The 12267-nt window shown below is 53.1% G+C and overlaps 1 protein-coding gene across 1 annotated transcript in view; it reads left to right on the forward strand.

Moving 5' to 3' along the window:
- Positions 1–1158: 1158 nt before the first annotated feature.
- The window catches only part of PLEKHA2 (pleckstrin homology domain containing A2), a 747617-nt gene continuing 736508 nt past the window's right edge, over positions 1159–12267 (forward strand). The window contains exon 1 of the mRNA XM_086943737.1: positions 1159–1678. The gene's annotated coding sequence lies outside the window, so the exon portion shown is untranslated. The remainder of the gene's footprint in view (positions 1679–12267) is intronic.

The raw sequence follows: 12267 nt of genomic DNA on the forward strand, positions 1-12267 counted from the left end.
GACGGGCTGCTAGTATTATCATAAAGGAGTTCTGGTGACATTTACAAACAACAAGGCAAAAGGCACTTTGAAGGAAAAATCCAAAACGTGTGCTCTTTTACTTTGCTCTTGCATAAATTCATGTGTGGGAAATAAAGAATATGTTGAAAGTAAGGGAGTCGTTAGATCCTGGTTATGAGTTGGACAAAGTGGCATCTCTGAGTGAGGTACCTTTCCATTTGGTGCTAAGCTGCAAAAATGGCCCTGTAACAAAAACGGCCCGCAGAGGCCCCAAACCGGTCCCCACCCGTGCGGCGCACAGGGCTATTGCCCGGTGCCCGCTACGGCCAGTACGACCCTGCCCTTGTCATTCCTTTGCACCCCCAAAATAGACCCACCCGCAGTTTGAAGAATAGTGCCTTAGAAGTAGATAACAATGAATACTGTAGCAATATACCAGTTTTTAAAGGCCCCGAATCAGAGTTATAGGTCTGAGTCGTTGACAAGGGTCTATAATGAGGAAGAGGGCCTTTAACGGCCATTAGAACATTTGAATGTTGAGAGCTCCATTGAAGACAATAGAGTAGCTCTGAGCTTATAATAACTGGATAAACTCAGAGTTCCGCCATTCCAATGTTTGTCTTAATGTTCTCCCTTTTTATTTTAGGACATTCTAACCTTAGTAGGTGGAATGTTCAAATAGCCTTATTGCCCTTCTTTCTGCCTTGTGATATACTTGTTATTAAGGGCCCTCTCCTTCGTTATAGACCCCCGCCTGCTATGAAGAGGCCCACATATTTTACATCTCTTTTCTAGGGTCCGATTTTTTGTATTTTATTTTTTAACTGCTTTCCGGAGATACACTCACACAATAGTCTGTCGCACTCCGAAAGAGAATATTTTTTCTCAGCTGTCCTTCAGTGCGAAACTGGAGAAAACATGACACTTATCACAAGGAGCAAGTTAGAAAAAAGTAGTAAAATATTCACATTAAAAGATGGGTACCTTTTATTCCATTGTGTCACTCCATGGCAGTTTTTTTTAACTATAAACATACGGAGGCGGGTTAAAAAAGATAAAACATGTACTGAGGTTCGCAAAATGTTTTAAGCTGACGCTGTTAATAGCAGGTTGTAAAAGGAGGGCGTTACCGAGGGAGGAGGTGCAGAAGCAAATGCCACAACATCACAGCACTAGGACCCAGAAGGGTGGCGGGCCAGGGCAGCAGGCACTGTGCTCGTTATCTGTCTTCAGTTCTGATACAGACAGTTGGCTGGTCTCTGCGCCGTTTTCAGTGAGTGATTGTTCAGGGGTGCGCAGTTTCTGGTTGGCATGCAGACTTGTTTCACAGACCCCCTCGCCCCGTCACCGGTTCCACTGAGTTCCTGCCCTGCCACCCCCCGCACGGTGCCAGCCTGAGACGTTCACTTCTCCTATTATTGCACTCACATCCGGGGCTGGGTTTGCTCATCTGAAAACGTAATGGACCCGGAAAAAAAGAGATGCGTTTAGCAAAGCGGACGGACGAGCTGGGGGAATTGAACGAGATGTGCTGAAGCAGGTGGTACTTTTTCCAGGGGAGTCACCGTCACACCGCGACAATGGGGATGACAGCCCCTACCTGTGCAAGGGCACCGACTGCACGGGGACCCTAGGGCGCGCCCTTCACACGCCCCCAGCAGCCTCTTCTCACTTACAGGTAACTTTCTTAACTTATTTTTGTGGATTCCGTCTGGCTTGATAATATTTCTGAGAGCTTATTGTCGAATTGTTCCACTTTCCCCTGCCCGTTTCAAGTTCTCCACGGATAAGTGTTTGTGAGGCGTGGCTTTATTAGCCTCAACCCCCCCCCCCCCCCCCTCCCCCTACATACAAACACAGTTCTGACCATCGTTTCAAGTGAATGCTTTAGTGTGGCCCGGTCCGAAACTTAACTTCCAAAAAGTGGTAGCTGCGTTGTGCTGTGCCTGGACAGGATTTGTTCTCAGGGGCGGAACCAGATAACTACAAGACAGAGTGGGTGAGGACGTGAGTGGGCTGCGGGTGGCGGCTGTGCGTGCACCTGTCTCCGGACTCTGCCCATTCATTATCGTGGTGGGGTTTGATGGGGCCCTATCCACCCACTGCCCCACTCCGGCGGGTGACAGGCAGCAGCATGTGCGCAGCTCACACCTGTTCAGCCCCACTCCCTGCTTCGGATTCTCAGTGAAACTGTGGGAACGCGCTTTGCAATAAGTATGTGCGTATTTTAGCGCATTTTCTAGTGTCACGTTTTACGACTCATTGATTGCTTTTTATGGTACGTTTGGACGCTGTCACACCCCCGCAGCCGTCGGCACATTCTTGCTATAGGGGAGCGTAAGTGTCGAATGTCAGTGTGCAGTGTTCGGTGCAGAGAGATATGTTCACTTATGTTCACCCTAGTGGGCCGGTTGACCTGGGAAGAAGGTGCCTTTCCATCCTACCCGGAAGATAATTATTCCACAGATGGCTCAGTAAATTAATGCTAGACCGTGTTTCTCTAATCTGCAGATTAGGAATCGGAATCCCTTGAAGGCCGCTCCTCCTTTCATCCTTTCGATGGCGGTATATTTAGCACCACTAAATGGGCTAATAGTAACACGGGCAGTTAGGAGTGCTCTTAAAAGGTAGAAGTGTATTGTGAAGCGCTACGTAAAAACAATTTATTCTTACTTGACCTGACTCAGGAGAAAAACTCCTGTGTTGGTACCGCAGCACCGAGGAAGAGTTGGCAGGGGTTCAGCCGGGTGCATGGCCAGGAAAAATAAGGTTGCAGAACCACCAATGCAGCTGTTAATAGTGCCCACACTGCCAGCGCTCGCTCCACCTTGAGCCCCATACCACTTTCATACCAAGGAGACTCATGAGACATAAGTGTGGGAAACGTTGGTGCAGGTTTATTTTGCATAACAAGTAGCAGATAAGGTGGGTCATCTTACAGGCGATCCAATGCGGCAGCCCCTCGCTGACCCGCATGCCTAATTAGCCATTTTGCACGGTAAGTCGATGCTCTTGACGGTGCAATACGTTAATACTTTATTTCGTTCTACTCCCGCCCCCCCTGTCAGGGCGGAGCGATGAGGCACACCCCCGGTCGGTTCAGGCCCCCCGACCGCCCGAAGGACTAACGGGGCGCCGACGCTGTTTCCTGGAACCCCCTCGGCTCCAGGTTCTTGGCTCAGGCACCCCTACTGTGCCAGGCAGAGGTATTCTGCCGCAGAGGTACCCTTACTGTCCATCTGCTTCCAGATCGCCCTGTGACTCCGCCTGCAACACAAAACAGACCATTAGTCGTTCACAATTCGCCTGCCGCTCTGCTGCTGGGTCAGGGCCAGGTTGGGAACAGCGCAGAGCAGCCCAGGAAACATGACCGGAAAAGACCGAGCAATGCTAGCCCTGCTAGTTATAGGTCGTCCCGTGAGCCCGCCTCTCGCTCGCAAGTCTCGCCACTCATTGGCTGTTGCAAAGGGGGCGGCGCGCTATTGTTCTGCTTCGCGCGGCATGTGGAACTAAGACGCTGTCTCGCGTTATCTCCCCTTCGTGTCACGCGGCCAGCGGCATAGTGCCCACACTGCCAGCGCTCGCTCCACCTTGAGCCCCATACCACTTTCATACCAAGGAGACTCATGAGACATAAGTGTGGGAAACGTTGGTGCAGGTTTATTTTGCATAACAAGTAGCAGATAAGGTGGGTCATCTTACAGGCGATCCAATGCGGCAGCCCCTCGCTGACCCGCATGCCTAATTAGCCATTTTGCACGGTAAGTCGATGCTCTTGACGGTGCAATACGTTAATACTTTATTTCGTTCTACTCCCGCCCCCCCTGTCAGGGCGGAGCGATGAGGCACACCCCCGGTCGGTTCAGGCCCCCCGACCGCCCGAAGGACTAACGGGGTGCCGACGCTGTTTCCTGGAACCCCCTCGGCTCCAGGTTCTTGGCTCAGGCACCCCTACTGTGCCAGGCAGAGGTATTCTGCCGCAGAGGTACCCTTACTGTCCATCTGCTTCCAGATCGCCCTGTACTCCGCCACAGCTCTGGAGGAGGCCCCCGTCGATGACAGAGCCCCATGACGTTCATTCACATTTGGTCGCTGCCAAGCCCCCACCCCCAACTCGGCTTGGGTAGGTTTTGGTTCTGGACTGAGGCTTGCAAGTCGTACTTGAAAGGCAGCGGGCACCTTATCCTAAGCAACAATAAACAGGGCCGGGGACGCACCGTCCTTGTGGTGATGGAGATGTGAGGCGGACGCTTCCTCCTGCCTGGACACAGTGTGCTGCACAACAACTCTGCACAAAACGAATCTACAATACAAAGGCCCATCACCGGCTGCCGCTGCAACCCCCGCGTGGCAATCCGGGCAGACTAAGTTTCCAAATTCACCGGAAGCAAACTCCATTCCTTAAATCGCTTCCGAGCACTTCGTGTATTTATTTTATTTGAGCTCTAAGTATGCACAGTCACTGCAGGCAGCAGGACCCGTGTGAACCCGCATGGAACAGACACTGCCCGGCCCGCTCCCCCTCGGTCCCCCCAGGCCACACAAACCGCCGCTCGCGTTCCTCGCCTCCTGCCGCTCTGTGCCCTTCCGACGCGGCCCCCGCAAGCTGAACGCAGAACCCCGTTTCTAGCTTGCAGTAGCAAAGACCGAAAAGAAGACGGAACCTCAACCACTAACTTTAATTTATTTTCCAAGTTCAAAAGAAAGCGCTGCAGCAGGACCCACGTGAACTCGCACGGAACAGACCCTGCCCAGCCCGCTCTCCCTCGGTCCCCCCAGGCCACACAAACCGCCGCTCGTGCTCCTCACCTCCTCCCGCTCTATGCCCCTCCAACGCAGCCCCCGCAAGCTGAACACAAAACCCCCAAACTAGCACTCACCGCAAAACCCGACGAGGGAATACCCGACGCAAGACCCGCGAGGCCGGCAGGCGCACGACGGGCACAACAGGAACAACAGCGCAGAGCAGCCCAGGAAACATGACCGGAAAAGACCGAGCAATGCTAGCCCTGCTAGTTATAGGTCGTCCCGTGAGCCCGCCTCTCGCTCGCAAGTCTCGCCACTCATTGGCTGTTGCAAAGGGGGCGGCGCGCTATTGTTCTGCTTCGCGCGGCATGTGGAACTAAGACCCTGTCTCGCGTTATCTCCCCTTCGTGTCGCGCGGCCAGCGGCATAATAACCACAATAACCAGGTTTTTTTTACATTATGTTTTTATGCTTCTGTAGTTGGTATCATCAGGTGATAAACATCACATTGCTCAACCCACACCTCAGGGAACTTCACTTGCTCCCATACACAAACGTGTACAGTTCAGACTCCTCACTCACACATTTAGGGCCCTATACAATACGGGCTCTACCTTCCTGAACATTCACTTCTCCTTCCACCGACCCACCATACACCTCCGCTCTGCCGGACTCCTATGCACACACATCCAATGAATACACTGAAACAGATCCGGAGGCAGGGCCTTCTTGTACATCTATCCTAAAGCGTGTAACGACCTCTCACTTCACATCAGAGCCTTTTCCTCTCTTCTTGAGTTCCACAAGAAGCTGAAGACCTTGCTTTTTGATTAACTCCCCTCCCTAGACTCGACTAGGCATACACACCGCCTGGATGTTCTTGCGGGTGATAGTGCGTTCCACAAGGACACATACCATCACATCAGTGCTTCATTTGAGCCAGTGGTTTCCGGTGCTGGGCACTGGCACTTAATTGTCAGCACCGGCACTTATGACAACTGCCACTTGGTGGCGCTGTTTGTGTAATTTAAAAATGAATACAGAAACAGTTGTTTACTAATTCAATATACATTGTAAACAACTAATACCTTCCTCCCAAGCCTTTCTTATAGCTTTGGGGGCCTGGTACAGTCTGAATTGTCACACTTGTAGCAGCGTGATAGTTAAAAGTTGTGTAGGTAATGCCGTTGGCAGAGCTGACAGTGACAATGTGTGGCGCAAGCTGCCGTGGACCCCTGACGAGGGCCCTGAAACTTTTTTCTTTTACAAATCAAGTACTGCATACCATACAATACCATAAAATGATCTCAATGGGCTTAATATAGACACCTGCTTCTAAAACCTTGCAGCTTTCAATTGCTTAATTCTATTCTATTCTATTCTATTCTGGGTTTGGTAAAGCGCAACAGCTACCCCAGCAATGGGGCGTCCCGGCGCTGATAGACAAACACACACCCTACCAGACGGGGGAGAGGGGGGATTTAAGAAATACACTAGGGGGCAGGGAAAAGGAGGGTCTTGATTGCCTTACGGAAGACAGAGAGGCATTCTATGGAACGTATGTGGAGAGGAAGATCGTTCCATAGCTTGGGACCCAGAACCTTGAATGAGCGGCCTCCAGAAAGACAGAGCTTTATTCTGGGTACTTTCAGAAGAAGTTGGTTGGAGGAGCGTAGCCCACGGCTAGGGACATAGGGGCAGGCCAGGTTTCGTAGCAGAGGGGGGTTTCCCTGTTTGACAATTTTAAAGATCGTAATGAGAGCTTTAAATTTAATTCTGTGTTCCACGGGCAGCCAGTGGAGTTTGCGGATGGTGGCTCTGGCTGAGCATCTGCGGGGAAGACCGACCAGCGTTCTAGCTGCCGCATTCTGGACTCGTTGGAACCTAGCAGTTTCTGCTTTTTTTGCGCCTAGGAGGAGGACGTTCGCATAGTCCAGGCGTGATAAGATGGTTGCCTGGACAATCAGCTGGCGAACCTTTGAGTCAAAAAAGCAGAGTATAGGCCTGAGATTTCTTAGAAGACCTATACAGGTGGCTGCCACCTTTTTGGTGTGTGTCTGGAAGCTGAGATTGGCATCCATCCAAACGCCCAGGTTTTTTACGCTGTTTTTAGGGAGTGGGGTGGTACCAAGGGATGACAGCCACCAGTGCTTGTTCCATTGGCTGGTGTTTCTGCCAAGGAGGAGCACCTCGGTTTTTCCGGCGTTCAGTTGGAGATAGTTGTCCGTCATCCTTTGTGCCACTGCTGCCAGGCCCTCTCTGAACTTGGATGCCGCGATGGAAGGGCTTTCAGTGAGGGTGACGACCCGCTGGGTGTCGTCGGCGTACGATACCAGCGTGAGCCCCCACTCTTTGGCCACTTCCGCAAGAGGCTGGACATATAGGTTGAAGAGGGAGGGGCTCAGCGCTGAACCCTGGGGAACTCCCTGTGCTATTGGATGAGGTTTTGAGAGAAAAGGGGGGGCTGATACCCTGAAGGATCTGTCCTTAAGAAAGGAGTGGAACCAGGTTAGAGCGAGGCCAGACACACCAGCCATCTCCAGACGGTTCAGAAGAATGTCATGAGATACCGTATCAAAGGCTGCGCTGAGATCTAAAAGATTCAGCGCAGCACTTTGACCAGAGTCTAAAATCGTCCGGAGATATTCAGTGGTGGCCAATAGGGCAGATTCAGAGCTGTGGCCCGGTCTGAAGCCATTTTGGGATGGGTCCAGAATTCCATTTAGGTCCACATGTTTGGAGAGAATGCCGTTGACGTGAGCTTCTGCTATTTTAGATATCCAGGGGAGGAGGGATATTGGTCGGAAGTTTTCTGGCTTCGAAGGGTCCAGGGTGGGTTTTTTGATTATGGGTGATACCCAAGCTTGCTTCCAGGCTATGGGTACAGTAGCAGAAGTGAAAGAGAGATTGAGGATGTCGATCATGGGGGATAGGAAGAAGTCAAGCGAATCCAGGAAGTGAGAAGGGCTCATAGGGTCCGCCGGGGAGCCAGATTTCACTTTCTTGCAAAGTTTAATCAGGTCAATAGCCGTGATGACAGGGATTTGGGTAAGAGGGGTGATGGTGGAGGTTGGGTTCTTGGGTTCCCCAGAGTGAGGAGAGTTCTGCGGAAAAGTTCTGTAGATGTTCTGGACTTTCTCTACAAAGTATGCGGCCAGCTGCTCGCATTGTTCATTGGATGCAATTTTGGGAGAGGGTGACCTGGGATTTTGTAGTTCTTTGACAAGTTTAAAAATCATTTTAGATGGGTTCGGGTTGGAGCTGATTTTGTCAGCATAGAAAGCTGCGCGGGCAGTGCTGATGGCTTTGTGATAAATTTTAAGCTTGGATAGGTAGTTAGCCTTATCCTGACCGTCAAAGTTTTTTCTCCATTGACGCTCGGCTCTTTTGCAGTCTTTGCGCATGGCTTTAAGGGTGTTGTCATACCAGGGATTAGAAGGTGTGGCTCGTCCTTTGGTTAGTTTGGCTGGAATGAGAGTATCAAGCCCACCTGTGATCCAGGTAGTGAAGGAGGTATAGGTCGTATCTATATTCTGATTGGCTTCCCAATGGAATCCTCCTAGGGTTTCATGAAGAGTAGGGGTGGAGAGTTTGTGCCATGGTCTTTTAAGGCGACGGTTGGATTCAGTTTTATACTGCCGTCCTGGAGCTGGGACAGTTAGCTTGATGAGGTAGTGGTCCGTCCATCCCATAGGGGTGGGGACTTCTGTGACTGCCTCTTGGATGTTGGTGAAAACCGGGTCTAGAGTATGGCCGGCTAAATGGGTGGGAGCGTGAATGAGAGAGTTAAGCTGCAAAGCCGAGAGGTCGGTGAGGAGATTAGCAATAGTGTGATCATTAGTTAGATCAAAATGCAGGTTGAGATCGCCCAGGATAGTGAAGTTGGCGGATTTGGTAATGAGTGCAGTAGACGTCTCCAGGAGGGCGTCAATGAACCTGGAAGCAGGGCCAGGTGGGCGGTAGATATATAGACCCGACATTGTGAATAGAGGGCTAGTGCTAATTTTAAATTGGGCGCATTCACAGTCAGGGAGAGTTTCTTTAGTAAAAGAGCAGGTGAAGTGCTTCTTATAAATTACTGCGATGCCACCGCCTCGAGTTTCGCGGTTTATGGTGGCCAGGTGATACTCATCTGGGAGCGTAAGGTTGGGGATGGTAGATGCGCCATCTCGTAACCATGTTTCGCAGAGGAAGAGGATGTCTGGGTTTTCATCCAGTATGAGCGAGTTTACCTCTAGATGGTGTTTAGAGAGTGATCTGACATTGAGTTGAAGTATCGTCAGGGGCGGGGTGGTGGTTATGCCACGGTATCCCCGAACGCGGGTTGGATTGTCGGTAGAAAAATGGCAGAGGTTGCAATGGAGTTGCGAGTGGCCAAGGACACCTGTAGCATCAGGACATCTTTGACTAAGATTCATGGCAAGGAGTTCTTCACGGTCGTACCGTATGGGCATGTGGGGCCCGGTTGGACCAGGGGGACTGGCGACTGGCGATGTCGTGGCGATGACGGGCGCAGACGGGCTTGCCTTAGGCGCGCCTTCGGCGCGCAAACGGCGCTCCCGCTGCGCTTCCGGTGACAGCACATGATGTAGGGGGTAGGGGGGCGTGGCCTTCAGGGGGCGTGGCCTCAGTCCTCGCCGAGATTGGCGTTTTTGTCAAAGATTTGTTCGCCTACGAGTCAGCGCTAGTTCCGCTGCTCGCTGTGCTTTAGGTGAAGGTGAGTGCCCTGGCGCTTTGCTAGCGCGTGGTGAGTTTTTAAAAACACAAGTTATTCAGGTGACGCAAATAAGATTTAACAGTTCTAAAAGCTCCCGGCTTCCGCCTCATGAGTGCGCGATAGTCTGACTTAGGTGCTCGTGATCAGCGCTTTAAGTACTGCGACAAGGGGGCGTGGCCTCAGTCCTCGCCGAGATTGGCGTTTTTGTCAAAGATTTGTTCGCCTACGAGTCAGCGCTAGTTCCGCTGCTCGCTGTGCTTTAGGAGAAGGTGAGTGCCCTGGCGCGAAGGGGCGTGGCTTGGACGCCGATGGCGATGGTCGCCTGAGAGCTCGGCTCCGGGACTGAGCCCGCATTGATCCTGCAGATCGGAGACCGCGGGGCACCCCGACCCCCACAAACCGAAGATCGGGTCTGAGGGGACCTGCTGGGACGCCCGGTGACACTCGAAAACTGGTTGTTCCGACGAAAAAGCGAAGTGGCGGAGACCGCGGAGCGGAAACCAAGATGGCGTCCGGACCTTCTCGATGGCTTTGCCGAGACCCCAAACCCGTGGATGCCTAGCAGAGCTCCGCGCATCTTCTCTGCATCCTATCTCCCCGAGAAACGTTAGTCTGGTTGATGGTTTGGAAGGATCTGAACACTGTGGTCAACCCCAGACGGACTGTAGGTCGAATTTTCGACGGGAGCAGCTCACGGATGACCGGAGGCCCTGAGTGGGAAGACGATGCCACGAGACACACCCGGCTGTCCCCCACTGAGTGCCTGAACTCGCCGAAGCCCTGTGCACTTCATGGGCAGCACAGTGACCTGGCGCCACAGAATTTCCGGCAGCTCTGGTGTTTCTCGCTCGAGGTCTTCATCGGCCAGGCGGACCTACCCGGACTGGCGCCGATCGTCCCCGCCTCCCCCCCGTTGGCCTCCAGTGGCACGGCGGTGGCAAAGCCCGAAGAGTCGGAGGAGTGGTGGGCCCTGGCGACGACGATCGAGGGCCCTCTGCACATCGACTGCGTGCCAGGAGCGCCATAGTCAACGCCCGCACTTGGTAGTGCCTCTGAAGAACTTTCCTCCACGGGATCCAACCGAGGGGACCCAAAGGGACCACCCCGGCCGCCTCGGACACGGAGGAGCCGGACAAGGAGGACCGAGGTGACCCGGAGAGTTCTGGTGGCCCCCACCTACAACAACAATTTGACCGGGTCCTGGAAGCGATCGCAACCACCCGATCGGCTCTACAGCAAGACATCGCCCAGGTTGCGACGAGCTTGGGCCTCCTCAGGGCAGACCACGGCAAGCTCTCGGACAGAGTTAAGGTGGTAGAGAGCTCAGTGAAGGATCTGGAGCCGGCGCAGAAAACCCTGGCCGCGACAATGAAGGATGCCCTGTCCCGGATTGAGGCCTTGGAAAAACGGGCGGAGGACGCTGAAGGGCGTAACAGGCGGAACAATATTCGGGTGGTGGGCCTACCGGAGAAGATCGAGAATGGCGACATGGTGGCCTACTTGGAAGCTTGGCTCCAAGAGGCGGTAGCTCCGGAGGGTCTGTCCTCCTTCTACACCCTGGAACGGGCACATAGGGTGCCGGCGAGGCCGCCGCAACAGGGCCGCGCCCCACGTCCGGTGGTGGCGCGTTTATTGCATTTTCAGGACAGAGACCTTATCCTCAATGCCGCCAGGCATAACGGACCATATCAGGTGGAGAATAGCCAGGTGAACATTTTCCCGGACTACACGTATGAGACCCAACGTAAACGGACCTCTTTCCTGGCGATCAAGCGCGAGCTTCGGAGCGAGGGTATCCAGTACTCACTCCTTTTTCCTGCAAGGCTCCGTATTATCATTGACGACAAAACCCAGTTCTTTGATTCTCGGGAGGAAGTCTGTAATTGGCTCGAACTCTATAGAGCCGGGAAAGATGGGTTTGGCTCGTCATCCCAGCTGGCTGTGGAACCTGGTCAACAACGTCGTTCCAAAAGACTCCGCAGCCGCCGTGGCAAACCAGGCAAACCTTCGACTGTGGAAACAATGGCGGAGCGACGAGGAGTACTGGAGATGGTGTCTAATCTTTCTGGTTCACAAAGCGGCCCCATTGTCGAAGAATCGGAACCCGGTGGCGAGGGGGGGCAAACGGACACAGAGGAATCAGAGACCGATAGTGTTCACCTGCCTGAGGTTACTCCAGACTCGGCTGAGGGCATGCTGGATGGGCAGGGATGACTGGGTGAGCTACTTCCATTTGGGTGGGGGTTCGCGGCGGAGGTGGTAGGGGAGGCGATTGGTGACATGATCCGATGGGGGGGTGGGGGGGGCCCCGGTCGGGCTGTCCCTTTTGTTTTGACTTGGGCTCAAATTAGTCTCGGTAGTACGAGACTCGAAGGCCCATTACTGGCGCCCAGCCCGCACCTAGCCCTTAAGGCTCCCTGCGGTGGCGACCGCAGGATTAGTCGGGGATTGGGGGGTTGTAGGAGACACGGTTTGGATGGGAACTAGATGGAGCTATTTGGGTCCTGTTCTGGGGTGGGTGGGAGGGGGTTTGTTTCAGACGGTTGTTGGGTTTTTGTTGGGGAAGATGGCCGCCATCAGTGTTGACTTGACTTTCGCTTGTTCTTTGTTTGAGCCTTGGTGGGAAAGCCCGGGACGGACAATATGGGACAATGGCTGAAATCGCTAATGTGAAATGCATCACTTGGAATGTACGAGGGCTTCACACAATGTCTAGACGTCACAAGGTTCACGCTTATCTAGTGCGTAGAGGGGTGCAGATAGCGCTGCTGCAGGAGACTCATCTCACCGGGGCGGAAGGGGCG

The sequence above is a fragment of the Lissotriton vulgaris genome, chromosome 11, assembly GCF_964263255.1.
Source record: "Lissotriton vulgaris chromosome 11, aLisVul1.2, whole genome shotgun sequence".
Taxonomy (NCBI): domain Eukaryota; kingdom Metazoa; phylum Chordata; class Amphibia; order Caudata; family Salamandridae; genus Lissotriton; species Lissotriton vulgaris.